Consider the following 24,599-nt stretch of genomic DNA (forward strand, 5'->3'; position numbering starts at 1 on the left):
TCAGGTACATGCCCAGCCAGTTTCAAGGGGAAGAAACACAGACCCCACTTCCCAGGGCGAGGAGTGTCAACAAATTGTGGTCATGTGTTCAGACAGCCACAGGGGGCCAGTTAGACACAAATCATAATAAGGAGTAAGCAGATTGCAGAAAAGTTTTTTTTGTTGTTGATTGTATATAACCTGGTCTGTATCCTCATTATATAGCTCCTTGCAAATCTTAGTTCTCTGTGAGATCATCTTTAATTTACTGATTCTACTTTCAAGATGCTGAAATTATTTCATGATCGTGGAACTGCATTGTAAATGCAGTAAAGAAGAAATCATTAAGAGGTCTGACTCAGCAGCACTTAGACAGAAGTCAAGTCAATTTCTCTACAAGCAGTGTTGAAAGCAAGAATGACTGAATTACTAATGCCAAAACGATCCACTCTTACTAACAATAAGATTAGTCTGTTAACAGATTCCTGTAATGCAGACATTTGCCTTCCTAGAGAAGCAGAGAGAGTTGCTACACTCAAATGTCCAGTCTGTTAGTAGAAGATTATTTGGAGTAGGGAGCAGTTCCACAAAGTCAGTTTATGAATTTTGCTCCATTAAGATTTTTAAAAATAGGTAGGCAGATAGATAAATAGATAGATGATAGATAGATAGAAAAAGAAACAGAGAAGGTATATATATATATATATATATATATATATATATACACACATAGATACATATATACACATAGATACATAGGTACATATATACACATAGATACATATATACACATAATATATACATATATATATACTTTCTCTGTTTCTTTTTCTACTTATGTGTGTATATATATATATATATACATATATATACATATATGCACATATAATGGAGAGAGATAGAGACTGTATAAAGTATGTGTACATGCCTACATGTGCCAAAAGCATTCAAAATGAATATTTAACATATACAAGAGCTTTTCTTTCCCATTCCATTCATTGATTGGTGAACATTTAGGTCACTCCCACCTCTTAGCTATTGTGAATAATGCTGAAGTGAACATCAGTGTGTAAATACCTCCCTGAGATTCTGTTTTCAATCCTTTTGGCTATATACCCATAAATTTGCATATGGTAATTTAAATTTTTTGAGCAATCTTATACCCTTTTCCATAGTGGTTATACGATTGTACATTCCCACCAACTGTGTACAAGTGTTCCAATTTCTCCACATGTTCGCCAATACTTTTTATTTTTATTTTTTGAAAATGGCTATCCTAATGAGTGTTTTTTTTTTTTTTTTTTTTTTGCAGTACGCGGGCCTCTCACTCTTGTGGCTTCTCCCGTTGCGAAGCACAGGCTCCGGATGTGCAGGCTCAGAGGCCATGGCTCACGGGCCCAGCCGCTCCGCGGCATGTGGGATCTTCCCAGACCGGGGCATGAACCCGTGTCCCCTGCATCGGCAGGCAGACTCTCAACCACTGTGCCACCAGGGAAGCCCATGAGTGTGGTTTTGATTGGCACTTCCCTGATAATTAGTGATGCTGAACATCTTTTCATATGCTTGTTGTCCATTTGTATATTTCTTTTGGAGAATATCTATTCAGTTCCTCTGCCAATTTTTTAATTGGATTGTTTGGGTTTTTGTTGTTGAGTTGTAGAATTTTTAAAATATATATTATGGATAATAATCCCTCACAGATATATGCTTTGCAAATATTTTCTCTCATTCCATAGGTTGTCTTTTCATTCTGTTGATTGTTTCCTTTACTGTGCAGAAGTTTTTAAGTTTGATGTAGTCCCTCTTGTCTATTTTTGCTTTTGTTGCCTGCGCTTTTGGCTTCATATCCAAGAAATTATTGTTAAGTCCAATATCATGAAGATTTCCCCTTGTGTTTTCTCTAGGAGTTTTATAGCTTCATGCCTTATGTTTAGGTCTTTAATCCACTGTGAGTTAATGTTTGTATATGGTGTAAGGAAAGGTTCCAACGTCATTATTTTGCTTGTGGATATCCAGTTTTCTCAACATCATTTGTCGAAGAGTTTATTTTTCCCCATTGTGTCTTAGCATCCTTGGCAAAGATTATTTGACCATTTATATGTGGGTTTATTTCTGGGCTCTCTATTCTATTTTATTGATTTCTATGTCTTTCTTTATGCCAGTACCATACTGTTATGATTACTGTAGCTTTGTAATATGTTTTGAAATCAGGACATTTAAGTCCTCCAACTTTATTTTTTATTCTCAAAATTTTCTTGGCTATTTGGGTTTGAGATTCTATATGAATTTTAGGATTTTTTCTATTTATGCAAAAGGTACCATGGTATTTTGATAGGGATTGCATTGCGTTAGTAAATTGCTTTGGGGAGTACAGATATTTTAACATTAATTCTTCCAATCCATAAGCAAGGAATGCCTTTTTATTTATTTGTGTCTTTTAAAAATTTTCTTTCAGCAATATTTTGTAGTTTGCAGTGTACAAGTCTTTTGCTTTGTTGGTTAAGTTTATTATTAAATATTTTGTTCATTTTGATGTTATTGTAAATAGAATTATTATCTAAATTTTTTTGGGATTGTTCATTACTACTGTACAGAAACATAACTGATTTTTATGTGTTGATTTTGTATTCTGCAACTTGAATGAATTTTATTAAGTCTAACAGTTTTTTAGGTGAAGTCTTTAGGTGTTTCTCTATATAAAATCATGTTATCTGTGAACAGAGACAATTTTAGTTTTTCTTTCTGATTTGGATAGCTTTTATTGCTCTTTCTTGCCTAATTGCTTTGGCTAAGATTTTTAACACTACATTAAACAGAAATGGCGAGAGTTCTTGCCTTGACTTATAGGGAAAGTTTTAAGATTTTCACTTTGAATATGATGTTAGCTGTTGTCTTTTCATATATTCACTTTATTATGTTGAGGTAACTTCCTTCTTTTCCTAGTTTATTGAGTGTTTTTAATATGAAAGGATGTTGAATTTGGTCAAATGCTTTTCTGCCTAAATTGAGATGATCATATGGTTTACTTTTTGATATTTGTTCTGTTCTGTGGTGTGTTACATTAATTCATTTTCATATATTGAACCATTCTTGCACTCCAGGAAAAAAATTCCAATTGGTCATGATATATAATCCTTTCAATGTGTTGTTGGATTCTCTTTGTTAGAATTTTTTTGAGGACTTTTGTATCAATATTCATCAAGGTTATTGATCTGTTGTTTTCTTTTCTTGTAGTATTGTCCTTTTCCTGATTTTGCTATCCCAGTAATGCTGGTAATGATTTTTGGGAGGGTACCCTCATCTTAAATTTTTGGAAGAGTTTTAGAAGGACTTCTGTTAATTATTATTTATTTATTTATTATTTGTTTGTTTGTTTGTTTGTTTTTGCAGTACGCAGGCTTCTCACTGTTGTGGCCTCTCCCGTTGCAGAGCACAGGCTCCAGATGTGCAGGCTCAGTGGCCATGGCTCACGGGCCCAGCCGCTCCACAGCATGTGGGGTCTTCCCGGACCAGGGAACGAACCCGTGTCCCCTGCATTGGCAGGTGGACTCTCAACCACTGCACCACCAGGGAAGCCCCTGTTAACTATTCTTTAAATGTTTGGTAGAATTATTTAATAAAGACATCTGGTCTTGGGCTTTTTTTTGTTGGGAGGTTTTTGATTGCTGATTCAATCTCCTTATTAGTTAGAGATCAGTTCAGATTTTAACATTTCTTCACAATTCTGTCTTGGTAAGTTGTATGTTTCTATGAACTTATCCATTTCTTCTAGGTTATCCAATTTGTTGGCATATAGTTGTTCATAGTAATCTCTTATGATCCTTTGTATTTCTGTGGTGTCAGTTGTAATGTCTCCTCTTTCATTTCTAATTTTATTTATTTGAGTCTGTTTTTCTTAGTCTAGTTAAAGGTTTGTCAATTTTGTTTATATTTTTAAAAAACTAACTCAATTTTGTTGACTTTTATTATTATTTTTTTCTACTCTCTCTTTCAACTTGAAATACTCCCTTTAGCAATTCTTGTAAAGCAGGTCTAGTGATGATAATCTCCTTCAATTTTTATCTAGGGAAGTCTTTATTTCTCCATCATTTGTAAAGAACAGTTTTGCCAGATATAATAATTCCAGATAATAATAATAATAATTAATAATAATAATGCCAGATATAATAATATATAATATATATAATTCTTGGCTGGTAGTTATTTTTCAGTATGTTGAATATATCCCACTTTTGACATATATATAGAGATATAGATATAGACATAGACATAGATATAGACATAGATATAGATATGAGACAGAGACAGAGAGATGAGGTGGGGAGAGACATTTAAAAGCAACTGGCTCACATGATTATGGAAGCTGAGAAGATCTGCAGTTGGCAAACTGGAGGCCCACGAGAGCTGATGTGTAGTTCCAGTCAAAGTCTGAAGGCCTGAGAGTCAGGTGAGCTGATGGTGTAAGTTCCAGTCTGAAAACCAGAAAGCTTGAAGAAGGACAAATGCTTCAGCCTGAGTCCAAAGTCCAGAAAAGCCCAATATTCCACCTCAAGCAGTCAGGCAGGAAGAGTTATCTCCTACTCAACCTTTTCATTATATTCAGATCTTCAACTGATTGAATAAAACTCACCCACATTAGGGACAGAAATTGGCTTCATTCAGTCCAGGAAAGAAGACATAAGTAAGCTGACCACAATCTGAGGAATGTTTTTAATCTTAAAAGCTACTTTTCTATCTCATGGCAAAGGTTTGTGGAGAGGCATACCAGGTAACAATCCTCCAACAAAAATCATGACCAAGGTTTTATCAGTCACATTTCTCTTAACTCCCCTGGTCAGCAGATGCTGTACATTGTTGTTTATTAAAATGGGACCAAGGGCTCACCTGGGTACGACTCACCTGGGTAATTAAAAATGTAGATTCTGGGACCTAACCCTAGACTTACTGTGCCAGTATCTCCTTGGGTGTCTCTGAAATATGCTGAATCTCATATATATCTTGGCTTTTGAAAGTAAAAACATTATGTTTTGGATGTTTCCTTCAGAAAGTGGCTTCAGGGAAACAGAAGCTTGTCTAAAAACTCTGAACCAAATTCCCTGATGGTTCAATGTGGAGGGTGATATCAATTTCATTTGACAATGAACAAAGAAGAGAATAAATTAGGTAGTCACAAATCCTTGTTCCATAATTGAATTCTGAATCGCTCTTTGGTAAGAGGATCTACTGAATAAAATAGTTCATTTGGATACTTTTGCTTCCTGGCACCTATTAGTGTAAGCAGAGTCATTTGTTCTTTTGTGATGTTCTCACCTCTGGTTTCTAAAGTTCTGAGAAAAAGTGAAGGAAAAATAACCTAATATTTATTGAGTTTCTAAAATATGGCAAGCTCTATGTTAAGTACAATCCCTACATTATTGCTAATTTAATCCTCACAGAAGCCCAATGGAATAAGATATTATTATAATCTCCATGAGGAGACTGGCACAAATATTTCACTTTGCCTGTCCAAGACCACACAGGTAGTGTTATTGTATTAAATCCAAGATCATCTTACATAAGGTCCAGGTTCTTTATGTATTGTATGTTAGATTAGGGCACAAGCTGGTCTGTGGGACATTTGCAGAGATACTCAATCTAAAAACATACTTCTCTTCATGTTAAAGAGAGCTCTTCGAATTGATGAATATATATACTGTATATTGTGAAGCATGTCATCTGTGTTACTTCTATTGGAGTCTATATTAGTTAATAATCCTCTGACTTTAAAGGCATTTCGATGAAAGCCTGTGAGAAGCATTGTTCCAAGCTGTTCCCTGCATTGTCACATAAAACACAGACATGTTAAGAAAGTGTAGTAAAAGTCTGAAGCGGGCACTGAAATAGATTTTATTCCTTCTGGAAAGCCTCAGAAGTGCAAATAATTCTGAAACAACCGCATATGAACTGGTTTATATCCATTGTCCTTCTCTAATTAGCTGTGTACTTCCACTTAATGGGAGTCAGAACAAAGGATTAATATTTGGTGAGAACTGTCCTCAGGAATAAACTAGGCAGCAGAAGTTAAAGGGCAGTTCCTAGCTACCTGCACACAAGAAGTAAAAGTAATAAACCACAGCTATAAAAATTTTGTAAAATGTATGAAGTTCTATACCTTCTTATTCTATGGGAATTCACTTTTCTTTAGCTATTTCTCCACAATGATTAATTAGAAAACTCATAAAAGACAAAAGACTTGTGTACTTGTATAGTCTATACTATGGTAGCTTCAGAAAAATTCTATTACAGCCCTGAATTTCTGCCCCAAGGGAATAGCTAAGGATGCTCTCCTTGGAAATAGCTCCCCTTCTGGTATCTGCCAAAACACTCAAGATGGACCCCAAATTGTAGTCTTTTTACACCAAGGAGAATAATTTTGAACAAGTGCATAAACGAAGCCTAAAAACGTTTTGCAGGTCGTTATAAAGTCTCTAAGTAAGGACCAACATATTGTTGCAGATTGGTGGGAGTGGAGAGGAGTGTAGGACCCAAAAGAAGATCAATGAAACTTGGAGAAAAAATTTGAACCAGAAAAATCAGACACTATTTTCTTAATGGTTAAGTGTCCTTACCATTTTTTTTATATGAGAAGGAAGTGGAAATTAATATCAAATGACCACTATATTGAATCTATGCTGAATGTAATTATTCAGCATAAGTTTACCATAAAAAGAAAAAACATACAGTGTTCTATTTTTGGTGTCTTCAAGGTGTCTTGAGTTAAAACACCCCTCTAGGTATTCCTATAGATTTTTTGACTTGCTTCTTATGCTCATAAAAAGAACAAAATCTTAAAAGCAGTAGTCCTTCAAAACATTGCTTTAATAGGTTTATTTATGCTTGCAAATGCTGTACTTCTTTCAAGGTAGAAAGAAAATCAAGAGCTGTGGAAATTTTGCCTGTACCCAAAATTCTGGGGTAAAGTTGGAGTAAGAATCCTAAGAGATTAATTAATGCTCAGGCAAGCATTAAAGCAGGTAAAAAAATCAGACTGTGTTTCTAGGGTAAGATTTCAGGAGGGAAAATTAATCTCAGGAAGTTGTCCTTGATCTCAAAAGTGGCCTCATGGACTTAACAATAGAATTGTCTTTGGAGATTTCAGACGCATTAAGGTAAGGCCAACCGAATAAACACTGGAGGATTTTGAGGCAAATTTGGATAAGTCAAATATTTTGATACTTATTACAGTGTTGAAATAAATGGAGTATTTAGAGATTCTTAGAGATCACCATATGTAGATTCTCACCAGTGAGTTCAGTTTTTTCCTTTCATATCCAACTGACCAAAGTGGGGATAGACCAAGAATTCATTCACTCAGCAAATGTTGGGTAAGGAATTCCTACCCAATTAGTTCAGCCTGGGTCAAGTGTCTAACCCTGAATCAGTCCATTGTAATCAGGGAAGTGAGAGTCACAGTGTATGAACTTGGTTTTTATCATAACAAATTTCAGATCAATATTAGCCTTGGGAATCTAAACTGAGTGGCATATGTAATGAACTTCCTGCTAGAATTCGAAGGTTGTATATTCAAAGGCTCTGTGTATTCAAAGGCTATGTATGGGAGTGAGGAAGAAGGAAACTGGAGATTTGATAGTGGGGGGGAGGATGGAGCACAAGTTGATGTTTGAGAGGCACTAAAGGGAGTCAGATGGCAATGGTTATGGTAAAGATGGTAACATATGAAATACGTATGAAAAGGTGGCCTTTAGAGCATATTACCAAAATATACTATATGGATTTTGTCTGTCTCCACCCACTTAATGAAAACATGGGTTTGTCTGTTGTGTTCATAAATTCCTGCCACATATTAGGCACTCAACAAGTATTTGTTGAACTAACGAATGAATGGATGCAAGAGTAGATGGAACTAACGAATGAATGGATGCAAGAGTAGATGGCGAATGTTATAGAACAAGATGTGCCAATGTTATGGCACATCTGAAACAGTCTTTCATGAATATAAATTGAAAATATTTCTCATCCTGGTTGGAGAGCTAAAGAAAAATGAAATTTGTGCTTCCAGCCCCCTCTCATTGCTGGGGTCTCAGTGCATCTCTGGTAGAGTACATGTTAACAACATCGCTCCACCTCTCTCAGGAAGTTACAGTCAGAAGAACTCACTTCCAAAAGTACTTATTGATAAGAATTCATTTAAAATCAGAGTGTGAGGGGACTTCATTTGGGGAGAACAGAGAGATTCTTTGGAGGTACTTAATTTAGAAGCTGGTACTCCAATCTTTTCCTGTTTATCTTCCCTGAAGAGTCTCTTTGTTTTGTCTCCACCTTCTCCCTTACTTCCCCACACACTTGGGCTGATATTTTCACACTTGAGACATTTTAATTATTTACAAAAGGATCTATTGCTAAGGAACCAGCTTAGCTGCTCATGACTTTTCACTAGCATGTTAGTTTTATATTTTTTACGTGCTACATCTTGAGAGTTCTCACCATATTTTACTAGCTTATTTATCACCCATCATTCATTGCAGGATTGGAAATGTATTCTTTTGTTTAATCTTGTTTTCTCTTTTGTTTAATCTTGTTTTTTTCCTCTTTTTTCTCTGTGCTTAATTCTAAATAGCAAATTCATCATAGTACTTTATTCTTCTGGTTCTAATCTATTGACAACATAACTATAAAGACCCATGAATTCCTGTTCATGCTTGTTTCAGTGAAGGTCAATATTCCATTATTTCATTACATGCCACAGCATGTTGCGGAAAGAGTATGGGTTAGAAACCCTGATTTTTGTCCAAATTCTGAAATTTACCATCTCTATGAATTTAAGCTCATCACTCAAACCCTCTTTGCCTTAGTTTCTTTAACTATCCAATGAGTTTATTAATACTATTCTTGTAGGATTGTTGTCAAATCAACTGAAACAAAAGGCTGGTAATGTCTTCAGGAATGAGCAAAGCACTTTATCAATCTAAAACACTATTGCCAGCTGTTCCTTTCGTGAGGTTGCCCTGGTCACTGGTTTAGGTGTGCTGACCCAAGAAATACTTCTTCAGGTCAGGCAGAATCATAACCAACCTCTTGGTAGAACCCAATTATTCAGTAATTCTTAAAAAAGAATTATTGAGTACTTACTTTGTGCCTGACACTTTTTGAGGAGTTCAAAATACACTGGTTAATGTTAAAGTCTTTACTCCCAAGAGTTTATATTAAAGTTAACATAAGAGTATAGAAAAAGAAGAATTTATACAGAATAGAAAATATATATGTGTGCAGGTATATTTATATTTATGTTTATACTGCAGAAGTGATGGTATATCACTAATGTCGTAAACTATACATATAAATAAGTTGTCCAAAAAATCTCCCATTCTTATTGTGCACGTGCATACCTTATAAAATTCATAGGCATTCAATAAAAATCCAAGGTGATGTTTAGCATGAGGGAAAGGGGAATGCTCTCTCCCTGAGCCAGGGCCAAGCCCTAATATGTGCTTTCATTAATAACTCTATAGGAAGGCCATTTTTTCTCATCTCAGATACTGCTACCTTCTCTCCATCCTGACCCCTCTTTCTTGTTTTTTGTTTTAAATAATATTCTTTTTTTTTTTAAACCCCACATTTGTTTATTTATTTATTTTTGGCTGTGTTGGGTCTTCATTTCTGTGCGAGGGCCACTCTTCATCGCGGTGCACGGGCCTCTCACTATTGCTGTCTCTCTTGCTTCAGAGCACAGGCTCCAGACGTGCAGGCTCAGTTAGTTGTGGCTCACGGGCCTAGGTGCTCCGTGGCATGTGGGATCTTCCCGGACCAAGGCTCGAACCCATGTCCCCCGCATTAGCAGGCAGATTCTCAACCACTGTGCCACCAGGGAAGCCCTTGGTTTTTTTTTTTTTTTTTAAATGAGAGAAAAACATGTTGCCTCTGACCTATGAAAGATTTTTTTCTCCACAGTCTCCATCACCCAGCTAAGGTAAACAACTTTGACATACTGTAAAACCTCTCCTACTCCTCATGTCACAATAGAGACTATATGTATGCCCCTAAGCAATCCACGTTGGGTGTATTTACTCCTTTTGGTGGAAAGCGAAAGCTAGCTCATGCTTTGTCCTCATAGTGGTGGAGGACACATGGGTTGAAGCCTCAGCTCCCAGATACACCTCTTAGAAGCTGTGTAAGCTTGGTCCAGAGACTTAGTTGTTCTTTCCCTCAGTTTCTTCACTTGCAGCATGAGATAATAAAATTACTCATCTCACAATGTTTTTGTAAGTGTTAAATGAATAATGCATGTAATGTACTGTGTGATACAGAATGATCACACAATCAATATTAGATAGTAGTATTATTTCTTGACAGAGTAATTCATCTTAGAATTAACAGAGAGCCTGGTGGTTCAAAGAATGAAAGAGGTTTATTGGGTAAATATAAACTCAGTGGATCATGATTTTAACAGTTGGAAGCTATATAATAGATGAAACATTTGGGATCCTGGTAACTGTGACCCCAGGTAATTTATTTAATTTCCCTAGAGGATCATTTATATGTTGCTCACCAGTAACACAAAAGGGTTAGCCTTGGTTCATTTCAAGTTCTAAAAATGGTCTGAGAAGAAAGAATTATACTAAAAAACTATAGTGAGTACTTAAAATTATTCAGAGGTGAAACATGAATAAGAATCAAATGGAAAAGGTTTTAAGTTCATGGAAGGAAGGAAGAGAGAAAATTATCTCAAGTCATATTAATTAGCACAGCCCCATGGCCTAAAGAGAAAAGGTAGTTTGAAAGGTTTCTGGATCATGAAACCCATGAAGGAGAAAACAATTAGCTCTAATTTCCTGAATTTTGAGTGGATGAAATGACAATTAATTTAAAGTGCTTTGAAAATGATAAAAGTGCTTCTTTTTAAATGAGAGGCCATTTCAATAATGAGCAGATATGCTCTTTCAATAATAGATATTTAGGACTGAGAAATAGGATCATGTGTTGTGCTCTTTCCGTCAGCATACTGTTGGTTTGGTAGATTTTAAAGCTACCAAAGATGTGGGGTGTATAGTCAGTCATTCCTTATTTGCTGTCAATTTAGTATTCGAAATAACACATTTCGTGTAAATAAGTATTCTTCGTCCCCTTCTTTTAAACAGAAGTTTTGACCTTTATTGTTGTTACAGATTTTTTTTTTAATGTTTTTCAGTGTCGCCTAGAGTATGATCGCTCCTTATTCCTTCAATCTGTAGGTTTAAGAAAACTTGGACTTCCATTTGCAATAAATCTGCATAATGGTACAGGAAGGAGTTGGAGCCGACAATGAAAACAAACGCCCTAGGACCCTGGAAAATCCAAGACAGTTCATTCGCTGAAAAGAATTTGATCAGTATTTTGACAGTTATGCATTTACAAATTAGTCGACGTCAGACTCACTTTTAAAAGAGTTCCAAACAATGCCGACAGTGGCGTTCAGTGAGGGTTTGGTTATAACCAGAGTTGACCTGGTTATGCTGTTCTTGCAAGAGAAAGTTTTCAGTTCCTAGGACAGTATTCCCCCCAGAAACCCTATGCATAGATCACTAGCAAACAATAATGATTTTTCAAGATGTCTAAAACTGGCTCTTGAAAATCATCCATATACAGGAGGCCCAAAAGGAAGATTTTCCCAAGATACGAGAAAAGCCATCCAAAAAAAAAAAGGAAGTATCTTAGTCAAACTGCCCATTATAGTATTCCTTGAATTTTTTAAAATCTGAGTTATGCTTTCAATTACCCTTTCATGTCTCATCACTGTATCCTATTTTAGTTTAATACACATGGGATCAGAGACTTTGCTTTCCTCCCTAAATTAAGATTATATAGATCTGGAAGGAACCAAGAGAGAATGAATGAAAGCTTCTCAGAACTTCTAAGTCATTTAGGGGCAAAAAATAAAAGGATCATATGATTTCAGCCCTGCTCTCAAGGAACTAATAATCCAAGTGGTGAAGAAGGTTGGTCCAGGACCTAAGGGTCAAATGGCGTTCGTGGTAGGCATGTCCAAGATGACCCCAGTGATCCCACCCCCCCAAGTATTCACCCGCTCCACATCGTAGCAGGGCCGGTCTGTGTAACCAATAGGATATGAGGGGGTGGTAATGCATCACGTCTGAAATTAGGTTATAAAAGATAAGCTGCCATGTTTGTGCTTCACTCTCTCTACCTCTTAGATAACTCCCTAGAAGAGAAGCCAGATACCATGTGGGAGCCTCTTCTATAAAGAGGCTTACAGGGAGGAAACTGAAGCCTCCGGCCAGGACCTGGGGCCCAAAACCAATAGCCCCACGAATGAACTTGGAAAAGTTTCCCACACCCTTCAGAAAGCTGAAGCCTAACCAGCATCTTGACTGCAATTTCCTGAGATTCTCTGAGCCAGTTCCACCCGGCCCTCAGAAACTGTGAGGTAACAAATGCTTATGGTTTTAAGCCTCTAAGTTTGGAGGTGATTTCTTATGTAGCAATATGCAACTAATGCCGTATTCTTCGGACTAAAATTGCTCTCAGAATTAGGAAAAGATGAAGGGCAGTGAGACCTCAGCTCGTGTGGACAGGCAGCTTGGAGAAAGTGTGGCAACAGTGAAGGCATTTGAAACAGAGAACAGATTTTCTTCCTGCCTCTCACCCCCAGCCCTGTAGTTCTTCTCTCCAGGAAAAACACTTTACTGGTGTCTTGTGTGTCTTTCCAGCCTATTCTGAGCATTTCTGATGTTGATTTTGAACATCTTTGATCCACATTAACACTAAGAAATTCTCCTTAATATATTTGGAGGAGAGAATCATGTAAACTTGTGACAACTTTGTACTGTGTCTTTTTTGTTTGTTTTGTTTTTTGTACTGTGTTTTAAACCCACCTACAAAGTGTGTTTGTTTTTCAATCCTGATTTTTAACATCTATTGTCTGAACATGCTTCCTTTTTATCCTGCTTTTCTATTTTGTTCAGATCCATAAAACAAACTGTTCAAAGTTGCATTTGGACTTGGGACTGTTCCAAAATCACTTGAATAATAAACTTTTCTAAATGATCACTTTCCTTCATGCAACAGACTACTTCCCATTAGTTGGTCTTTCCTTTTTTTCTGGAGATATTTAGCTGTCATTAATAATTCATTGTCTGTTTTAATAAAGGTGCTGTTAGTTTTCATTAATGATTCATTATTTATTTTAACAGTATGTTCAGCTGAGGGTCCCTGAATATCGAATTTACTACCTCTTAGAATTGTGAAAATATCTTGTTCTTACTAAATGCACACAGTAATTATTAGAATTTTCTTCTTGCTTATGAGCCTTGCAAGCTTCAGGACTTTCCAAATACAGGCTATCTGTTAGGTTATTCTTTTCTTCTGGGGAACTTATTTGTATTACATGTCAGCTTTTGGAACCATGTTGCCCATATTCTGCTTCTTTTTTAAGCTTAACTTTCAAAAAACTGTGAAAGACAATCTGAAGTTTCAATGAAAATTTATTTCAGTCTCGGGCACATAAAAGTTCTTTATTTTATTTGCTAACAAATTTTTCTTTCACATGTGACATTTCCATGTTTCTTTATCACCGTTTCCATGGTTATGCTTTACATCTTCTTTGTAACCCCAGTTTACTCTTTAGCATGTGCTTCACTTCATTTTAAAGTTGGCTACCTACTTTATTTTTAACCCCAGACCACAAAATGTATTTGCATGATTTAAAACACACATTTACATACACAACAAATAACATATTCTAAAAGCCATTAAAAACCATAGCAGTCGTGCTGTTTTACTTGGTCAACAAAGTGTACTTGTTTTTATTTTTTAGAAGGTTCATTTTTGCCCTTAGCTATGTGCTTCTGGACTTTTTCCCCTGCTTTAGTTAATTCTAACATGGCTTTGCAGAATATGCAATATTATACAATTCACAGAAGATTTCTCCAGCTTGCCCTCATTTCCTTTATGATGGCATAAGAATAAGTATTTACTCCCAGGCTCTTCCAGTGTCCTCCATCCAAATTTAACTGGCTATTTTCTGCTTCTGGCCCCTGCCCATGAAGTCAACCCCTAACGGTTTACTATGAATGATTTTCCAGGTGTTCCAATTTTATTTTATCTGTCTTAACATTCATCATTTCAATATTGGTCCCTCTATACACTAACACACAATGTGAATCTATCTCCCTCTGTGAAAGCTTCCTGGATGGAATACACTTTGGGGCTTGATAAATTAATATCTTTAAAAAATAGTAAATAGCTGAGAAAAAGCTAATCCTTTAGTAAGTAATGTTATTAGGAACAGACCTTGTTCCTGGATTCTGAGAGGTTATGACAAAGACGGCAGCACATTGCAAGAAAGCCTACAGACAGTAGTTCTCCAACTTTAGTGCGCGTTAGAAAACACCACTGGGATGCTTATGAGTCGTGATTTCTAGGCCCTGCTCCCAGAGATTCTGATTCTGTGAGTCTGAGGTGGGATCCAAAGATCTGCACCTTACAAGATTTCTATGAAATCGGGTTCAATCTCATTCTTCGGGTTCAATCTCATTTCAATGAGTAACATGGAAAGTTCTTACAAGATCTGTATGTGTATGTCCATAGTATTGAAACAAGGAGGAAGATGAATTAAGTGTCTATCATGTATAGATTTTTCTCAGATTTTCTAGAAGATTCTTTAAAGAAGGGGTAATTAAGGGGACCATTTAAGTAATTCAAGAGAAAAATATATTTTGGGGAAACTGTCTTTCAAGGAATGTAAGGAAACATTTGAACTTGCTTTGAAACATGAAAAGACAGAAAACTCTGAAGGAAAACAGGCACTGTTGATAAGGTAGAAAAAACAGAACTAGCTAAGATGGAGGCTAATTTAAACCTCACAAAGTCCATTAATTGTAATAATTTGGTCTGCATGATTAGAAGTTTATGGACATATAGCCGGTTCCCATTTAACCTAGAAAGATATTTGAATTAGGTTTTTGCCTATAGAGCAGTGATTCACACTGCTGGCTGCACAACAGAATTATCTGGGAGCTTTAATAAATATTGGGTTGGCCGAAAAGTTCATTCGGGTCTCTCAGTAAGGTGTTACAGAAATCCAAGATTTATGCCTGGGTCCCACGCCCTACATATTGGGCTTTAATTGGTCTTAAGCATGACCTGTGCATCAGGATTTCTAAAAGCTTTTCTGGTGATTTTAATGTGCAGCCAAGTTTAACAAATACTGTTCTAGTTAACCTGTGAGTCATGCAGGAGTATGAAATTAACCCAAGATAAACTGATACTAGCTAGAGTAATTGACACACAATGAACAGTGCTTTGTAGTTTATGATCTCTGTCTCTTTTTCCTCTTTCTCTTTTTAGATTTACTGTCCTCTAAAAAAAAAAAACCACACACAAAAAACTTGAGTGTTACTCAGCATCGTGAGAGAGAGAGAGAGGAAAGAATATGGATTTAGGAGAGACTAAACATCTGATCACTAGAGAAGCCTTTCATTCTCTGAGTAGAGATGAGTTGCCAGGTTTCACCATGAACAGGAGGAAGTATTCTCAAGACTATCTCAAGACTCTTGGCTCTGGGTCCATAATCACTGCTCAGTTTTCTGACTATAATTTGGAGTCACTGGAGATGTCAGTACAGAGAGAGTGCACTGGCCAGAAAACCTATGTATTCCGGTGCCCTCAGTATTCATTTTTCTCTTTGTAAATTCATATGTTGACATGTGGTTTATAATATTTTCTCCATTGAGTCTGGAGAGTATTAGCTGAGCCACCTGGCCCCAACAGCGCCTCTAATTATGGCGTCAAAAAGGTTTCTTGACTGCAAACTTGAGCATGAAGACTCTCTGAGACTGAACTTAACTGAGCAGCTGGATGGGTTCAAAGAGGTAAAATGACAAGTCAAGGACACAGAGCAAAGACATTGATGAATAGGGACACAAAACTTTTGAATCTAAGGGCAACATTGCTTCCACAGCATTACAGAGTCTCTCATGAATGACGCTTTCCATAATGACTTTGTTTTCATCAACTTATGAGACCACTGGGCTTTTAACGACATTACACCTTTGTTAGGAAGCAAATCCTTCCATGGATAAAATGAGTCAATAGTTATAGAAGCTTCACTTAGGATAATTTTTCCCAAGGATTTACAGCTTCCAAAACCAATTTGTGTTGATGCATCATGGTACACTTCTTAAGGCTGGCATGGATTTCTTCCGTTTTTATAAGTCATCCCAAAGTGCCCCTGCCTGAGCATACTAAAAACCAGATAGAAAAAGAGAAACAAACTCACTTGGCTTCAAAATTCAATGTTCCTTACTTTGAAAATAACTCTCAAGCCTTGACAAAATGCTTATATTCTATTAAACAACACAGTCATCTATTAAACTGGGTTTCATACTTAAGAAATGCACCACCAAGAATTAAAAGGGGAGGTCAGGACGGTCCACGAATGTGATTTACTTCCTTCGGTATTTAGACAGACCTCCCACAGAGTTGCTTTTCAATGTAATAGCCATATACAATTTATTTGATCTGTTTTGCTTCAAGTTTGTTATGCTGTGTTTACCCAGTGCTTACAGGGCTAGAGAATAACAGAAACCAGACCAGAAATTGCTATATTTTCTCTGGGCTCTAAATGCCATGTGTCAGAACAGTCACTGAACTCCCACCAGCCTGCTGATTGGATTTAGATCATGACCTCCCCACTCATTCCATTTAAATTAGCCTGAACGTATGAGCTCACCAGTGCTCTGAGACAGCGTTGGCACAAGCTGAGTAAACAGCCCATGCTCAGAACTCAGGAATACGTCACCAATAACCCAGGAACATCTCTATCATAAAGCAACTTATAGGTTTGATGTAAATCATGCTTTCAATCACTTTGAGAAAAGCATTTATATGACGTATTGCAGTTTGTGTAAACTGACAGAAAAAAAATATGTTCCAAATGATTGTTCGAACCTCCTTTAAACCAGTGGTGTCTCTGAAACAGTGTGTTGGGATAAACAATGGTTAGTGGCTTTAAAATGTAGGCTGTGCCTACGCCTTCCTTTCACGTCTGTTTTTCAGGTTGTTGCAAACCTCTCAGGCTAACAGATTTCTTTTGTATAATTGATACAACTGGTGTCTCTGTGTACCTGGCTTATGTATTCACAGTGAAATGTATTACCAGGGTCAGGTCCAGAGAGGAAAGAAGAGATGTTAGTGCTTCAGAAGATATGAAGTTTAAGATCCCACAAAAATGCCCCCTTGGATTACAAGACGGTTACATAACTTCCTAACCTTAGAATGACCAGAAATCCAGAACATAGAAAAGTTAATGAGTTGGTCACATTACCTGACATCCTCATATGTTAGAAAATGTATTCAAAATCTGATTGATGTCTGAATTGCAACAAGAGCATCCCAACCAAAAATACGTGTGGCCAGAATTCTACTGTCCAAGTGGGGATCACTGAACTTTCTAGGTTCTACATGAAACTGAGCAGAATTAGGGCCAGAGAAAGCGAAGATCCCTTATAAAGTTGAGAACAAATTAATCTGCAAAGTAAATTAATGTGTTGCAGGAGTTTTAACTATTAAAAACAAGAATTGCACCTAGTGCCCACATCTTTGTTCCTAATACTATTAGGAAGGAAGGAAGGAAGGAAGGAAGGAAGAAAGGAAAGAAGGAAGGAAGGAAGGAAGGAATGAATGAAGGAAGGAAGGAAGGAAGGGAGGAAGGAAAGGAAGGAAGGAAGGAAGGGAGGAAGGAAGGAAGGAAGGAAGGCAGGGAGGGAGGAAGGAAAGGAAGGAAGGACGGAAGGAAGGAAGGAAGGAAGAAAAGAAAAAAGGAAGGAAGGAAGGAAGGAAGGAAGGAAAGGAAGGAAGGAAGGGAGGAAAGAAGGGGTAAACAGACCAGAGCTCCTTGGAAAAATGGCTGAGCCTAGGGCAAGAAATATGCAAGATGAACCTAGAATATTTTTTTTTAGTGTCAGAATGTAAGGAAGTACTCAAAAAATCCAAACATATTGGAGATATGTCAAAGGGACACAAGAGCCAATAGAAAGAGCTCTCAGTGGTCAAATCTGGAAAAATTTGAGCAAACAAAATTAAGTAGTATTGAATTATAAGCCAAAGCATAAAATAAATATCCATTGGTTCATACTGACATAAATGTGAATTCCAAATATATATATATTAATGCTGCACCTTCAAAGACGTGGATCATAACTTTCCACTCCTTAAGTGTGCACTGCACATAGTAACTTTCTTCTACCTTGATGGAATTGTGTGAGAGGGGGGCATCATTTCACAATAGAGAAACCTGACAAACACTGCCTCGGTCAGGTGACCAAATTTAACATCATCAGTGAGAAGTCATGTTGATAGTATGTACCCTTGATGTCATGGGATGACAGTGGCGTTTTACTTCTGTGGCCTTCTTCTCCCAGACCCACGGTCATGAAAAAACAACAAATTTTACAAAATACCGGACTAGTATTCCTCAAAACTTTCAAGGTCATCAAAAAGAAAACAAAACAACACAAACATAAGTGTGAGAAAATGTCCCACCAAGAGGAGCATAGGGAGGCATGATGACTAAGTGCAGCATGGGGTCCTGTACGGGTCACAGGAAAAGGGCATTACGTTAAAAGAAGACTAAGGAAATCTGAATAAAGTAGAGACTTCAGTTAATAATGATGTATCAGTATTGGTCCATTAATTGTGACAAATATACCATGTAATGGTGACAAATATGCCATGTAACGTAAGAGATTAAAAATAAGGGAATTGGGGTGTGGGGGGGCTATATGAGGACTCTCTATTATCTTCATAAGTTTTCTGTAAGTTTAAAACTGTTCTAAAATTAAAAGGTTGTTTAAAATAGGATTAAAAAAGAAAACCCAGAGTCTAGAGGGATAGGATAGTTGTGCAAAGTGTAAGAAAAAGAAGGAATAAAAAAACATACTTTGGGTAATGTGATCGGGTTTGTTGTGAGGTTCTAGAAACCTGGAGAATATTTCTAGGGACAGGGCCTGTCCTAGGTGTGACATTGAAGGTCCACGTACAGACATTTCAACAGTGAGTGCTGGTGCCTGTTTGCATGTTAGAAGGTGATGGAGAAGAAGAAATGGATGCCAGAAACAATATCTCTGACTAGGGGTTCTAAGAGGGAAGAGTTGTGTTACTGATATTTAGATGATGTGAAGAGAGCTTCTCTTGAACCCAGTTACGGAGAATTTTAATCTCCGTGGTTCTCATTTCTGCAGGCTTGTCCTATTCTAGGGCTGTGAGCCTGATTCTGGGAGAGAGCTTCTCAGGGGCCCTTTTCATAATCAAGAAGCATCTGCTGAGCATCTGTCAGATGCAGAGATGAAAAGGATGAGGTCCGAGGTCCTTGGTGTCAGGAATCTCATTGAATAGTGGGGCGGCTCCACAGGACAGTAAGAGAATCACTAAAATAGAACGTGGGGTGCTAAGGGGCCATAGAAGAGAAGCATCTAGATTAGCCTTCGGGTCAGTGAAGACTTGAGCTGAGTGTGGAAGGATAACTTAAAAATAGGCCAGGTGGGGCTTCCCTGGTGGCGCAGTGGTTGAGAGTCCGCCTGCCAATGCAGGGGACACGGGTTCCTGCCCCGGTCCGGGAAGATCCCACGTGCCGCGGAGCGGCTGGGCCCGTGAGCCATGGCCGCTGAGCCTGCGCAGCTCGCGTACCGCAAAAAAAAAAAAAAAAACAAAACAAACTTGACCAGGTGAAGGGCTGGGCCTGGAGGCAAGGAGAAGCTGAGCAAGGTCACAGAGGCATGAAACAATAGTGGAGGGAAGGAGTAGGCAGGATGGTGGCAGGAAAAGAGGCCAAGATGGTAAAGCGTGGGCAGAATAATACAGGCTTGAGGAATGACTTCAGGACATGAACATTTTCTGCAATATTACAATCAGACTCCTCAGGCTCTCGTGTCCCGTTTCCAGGTATCCACAGGTGCTTTGCAATAACCTGTCAAATAATCCTACCTGACACACGGAGAGATGAACATAAGGTCAAACTAATGCTGTGAGACTGCGGACTGATGTGTCACCGTCATTTTTATTGTACTGTATATCTCAATTCTGTCATAAGGAATATATTTTAAAGGAAATGAAAACTCACGTGATGAATGTGTAAAATCTCTGCCTCATCAAGATGATAAAAGATTGTGTGGAATTCCTCAACCTGGTGCATTTTGCCATAGAACATTTTTAGACATACCTACTAGACATTCTCAGAATGAAGATCTTGCTATTCATCTAATCACAGATTTAATTTTTCCATGGACCGTGAGTATTCTCTGGGTGCCTTCAGGGTACAGAAAACGGTACTTTAACCCAAGCATGCCCTTAGCAAGGATGGAAGAGTGTTATGAGAACTGGGAATGTTTCACTTGGGGAAGAGGAGGCTTAATGCACATTGAAAGAAGGGTGGCATTCGGTTGGCCAGGGGAATACAAGGTTCATAAGAGCCCTGTCTCGTTTACCTGTATCCACAGTGCCTAGCAGATGGTCTCACAAGAGGAGGTGCTCAGCAAGAACTGCTGGGCAGCTGGCGGGATGCAGGGATGGAGGGAGGATGGGTGGAAGCATTTGGGGTCATGCGGCCAACCGCATGAAGCCAGCACTCCTGGGAGAAGTGACAGAAGTTGGCTGCTGAAGGCCAAAACGGTGGCACAGTGTCATGTTGTTCTGAGAGCACGGGCTCAGAGACCAGGCCCCATGGGGCTGCTTCCCGTCTCTGTCACTTTCTAGCCTGGGATGGACAAGAAAAGTCACCTCTCTGTCCCAGGTTTCCTCATCAGTAAATGAGGGATATTAAAAATGTAAGAATTATGTTTAGGGCTTCCCTAGTGGTGCAGTGGTTGAGAATCTGCCTGCCAATGCAGGGGAAACGGGTTCGAGCCCTGGTCTGGGAAGATCCCACATGCTGCGGAGCAGCTAAGCACATGCACCACAACTACTGAGCCTGCGCTCTAGAGCCCGTGAGCCACAACTACTGAGCCTGCGCGTCTGGAGCCTTCGCTCCGCAACAAGAGAGGCCGCGATAGTGAGAGGCCCGCGCATTGTGATGAAGAGTGACCCCCTCTTGCCGCAACTAGAGAAAGCCCTCGCATAGAAATGAGGACCCAACACAGCCAAAAATAAATAAATAAATAATACATTAATTGTCAAAACTAGAGTCATCATCATTATAAAAAAAAAAAGAATTCTGTTTATATCATACGGTTGTTGTGAGGAATAAATGATATATATATGTCACTTAATATATATGTGATTATAGTTCATATATGTATTGTATATGAATATATAAAATCAGCTCCTAAAAGTTCTCAGTTCTAACGGAACATGGCACACGGAAAGCATTAAAATACCATTTATCTATTTATATTAAGGTGTCTTTCCTCTTTGGTACTTAAACTCTTGAACACTCATAACAAGAAGAAAAGAGAGACAAGATAGGGAAGTGGTATGCAATATTCCATCTTTTTTCACTCTCTCTTATTGTGAGTTAAAAGAAATTGAATGGGAACTATGGGAAATGATTACTGTCGAAGGAGTCAAATAAGTCTACAAAAATCCAAAACGTGTGGCGTGGTTAATCTCATAAACTAAGGAGCTTTGCAGCTTGGTCAGCTGGGTTGACGTAAAGTTGAATTCACACGGACGGCAGAGTTTTGAAGACAAACTGGGGCGAGGAAAATGCATTCTCATCTAACAATGAATCTTTTCCCTGCTTTAATCCTCGAAGAGAAAGGGGGAAACCAGAGCCGAGGGCTGCAATCCAGAGCTGGCGCTGCTCTGTGCTTCCATTCGGCGGCTGAATTCCTGCCGGCTTTACTCACCCTGCTGCAGGCATCCTCACATCACACTGATTCCAGGAACGTCTCACGGCCCCTAATCGGGGAGCAAATTATTCGCAGCAGGTGGTGATGGCCTCCACAATGACACTCGGCTCTGGGCTATCACAAAGGCGTCTTTCCCGCTTCCTCTGCGCACCCCTCACTCGGCAGCCATGGACCGGCTCTCATCACACCCAGGGGACCTTGCCTGTGTCGAGAGGCCTCAAGTGAGAAGATGGTGATTCGGCCTTGCTGATAAATCTCTGATTCTTGGAATTGTTTGTCAGGTGGATTTGCCGAACTAATTCCCCCTGACTTGAAAACAAGACGAAAAAAAGAGGAAGAGCTGAGATGCCTGATGTGGCCTGGGTTTTAAAGGAAGGCCCTCCTCAGGGTGTCTCCTGGGGTCTCCTAGAGGAAACGCTGCCACGGGCAGTGCGGCCTGATCGCCAAAGCACAGCGGGGCCATCTGGGTATTTGTTGCACGCATTGCCGTGTCTCCCAAATACCCGATCCATCCTCGTCCACGGAGGAGTAAAATGCATTTGGAGAATTGGGGAACTGACCTTAGTTTTTAAAGCGGCCTGTTCAGTCATAAGGTTTTCTCATCCCCTTTGCCAGCAATTGGTGTTGGAATGAACATGTGACCCAATCTGGCTACAAGATGTGTTTGCTGGAGGCTGTGGCTTCACCAGACATGAACAAGTCAGCCATCCTCTCACTCCCTGGGGAATCAGTTGATGCTGTGGATGGACAGATGGCAGAGGGGAAGCTGAATCCAGGATGGCCTTGTTAAACTGCTGGACTAGACCTGAAGTGGGTCCTGCCTTAGGACATCCTCCTATGAGACTTAATAAGTGTCATTGTTTTTCCAACCATTTTTAGTTTCCTTACTTGCTGCTAAAACATCCTAAAAATACAGAAATCTACTTAAAATATATAATATGTCTTTTAAATTGCATTAAAAATGCAAAAATTACAAAAAATTGTAAAAATTACATTTTTATGTAAACCTATAGGGTCAGCTTTCTAAGGAACACAAGTGTTTTTGAATGAATGAATGAATGCTGGTCTAATCATCCAATTTTATTCATTAATTCTATAAGCCTTAGTTGAGTGTCCACTTTGGGTCTAGTACTGTACTTGACAGTGAGGGTAAATGGATAAATAAGACCCTGTCCTCAAATCACTCATATCTGCTGGAAGATACAGATGCAGGAAAAGAACATGGAAATATAATGTGATAAATGTGATAATAGAGCTATGCAAATGTTCCTGGGTTCCAGAAAGGTGATGATGCCAGAGCTGTTTCTTTATAAGATAATTGGACCTAAGTCAGGAAGAGAGGAAGCGAAAGGGCATTCCAGGCACTGGAAACATGAACAAAGGCAGGGCCTCCATCACTCAGATTGTAATGTGAATGGTAACCCTTAGATTTGTGCAGTGCGCAACCTGCCCTACTGTAGGCAACAACCCTCAAGAAAGACAAAAGAAATGAAAAACAGTGTGGGAATTCAGGAAGCCCAAACTGTCATTCTTGCTGCAACAGTAGACAGGAGATGAGGTTGGAGAGGTGCCCAGAAATGTGCATTCTTTTTATAGAGTCACCTTATATAGCATGTTAAGGAAACGGAACTTTATCCCATAGGTTAGTATTTCTCCCGAAATGTGTGCACTTGCAGCCCCTGGTGAACATGTTTCAAATGCAGACATATAGGCCCAACTCCCACAGACGGATTTCATAAGTCTGGGGTGGGACCAGGAACCTGCATCTTTAACCCAATCTCCAGCTGATTCCTCTCCCTCCTATAAAAGGAGAGGAGAAAAAAAAGTAGTGAGGGCAATGTGGTGTCACTGAAGGAGGTCAGTCAATGGAGTGACACAAATTTGTTTCAAAAAAGACCATTCTGACTACTGTTTGAAGAGTGGGTTGGGAGCTGGGGAAGTGGAAGCAGTCGGGAAGATCCGTAGTCATTCACACGAAACATGAGGAGATGGACAAGGATGGTAGGAATGGAGGGGGGGGCAAAGATTTATGCAGATTCTCCGCCGAGCCCAATGGCCTCCATGCCAGGGGAGTGTCACGACCTCACTCGTTCTCTGGATGGAGAATCTTATTTAGGAAGCTCCTTGTAAGTGGCAGGCAGTGACATAAGCCTCTGTGACGTCCTGAAATTGTTGCGGCAATTGACTTTGTGGTTCCTGCTGAGAAGATGCCAGTTCTAGGAGCTGAGGCTGAGGAGTCCTTAAGCACTGTGGTCCTGGGTACCATAACCCTCCCCAGGGCCCATGAACAGACAAATCACATACATGACCCCAAATGTTTGCAAAATATCCCTTCCACTGCCCACTGGGATAGTGCAAACTAAGTAGTTAAGTCTTAGGAAGACTAGAGGCACCAAGCAAAAAAAGAAAGGGGAATGGGGAGATAGGAAGGGTAGCAAAACCCATAGTTTTCATCAGACCCTCTTTCCCCCAGGAATCTAGTCCAGGAATCTAGTTGAGGAGATGAATGAGCTCATTCAGTGATCCTAAACCAAGTGTTTAAACACAACTCCAAACACCATCTGCCACATGCTAACTGTATGACTGTAGGTGACTTATCTAATCTTTCTGTTCCTCAGTTTCCTCATCTGTAAAATGGGAATAATAATTATACTACCTCAGAAGGCTGCTATAAAGGAGTTCACAGTCCAAAGCTCTTAGAAGAGTGTAAGCACACTGTGTAGCAGCAGTGCAACACTTAGCCAGCCCTTGGAAGTGCTTATTTAAATTTAGAGAGAATAT

General features: G+C 38.8%; 1 long non-coding RNA gene across 2 annotated transcripts in view; it reads left to right on the forward strand.

Moving 5' to 3' along the window:
• Window positions 1-20,825, forward strand: part of LOC113612624 (uncharacterized) — an 82,500-nt gene extending 61,675 nt beyond the window's left edge. The window contains exon 6 of one of the 2 annotated variants that reach the window (XR_003429904.1): window positions 19,915-20,825. This is a non-coding gene — a long non-coding RNA (uncharacterized LOC113612624). Of the gene's footprint in view, window positions 1-264; window positions 663-19,914 lie in introns of those variants that run through there. The other variant, XR_003429903.1, reaches the window with a different exon arrangement.
• Window positions 20,826-24,599: the final 3,774 nt, after the last annotated feature.

This window comes from Aethalodelphis obliquidens, unplaced genomic scaffold (assembly GCF_003676395.1).
Source record: "Aethalodelphis obliquidens isolate GAN/ISIS:26980383/991018 unplaced genomic scaffold, ASM367639v1 scaffold80, whole genome shotgun sequence".
In the NCBI taxonomy this organism is placed as follows: Eukaryota; Metazoa; Chordata; class Mammalia; order Artiodactyla; family Delphinidae; genus Aethalodelphis; species Aethalodelphis obliquidens.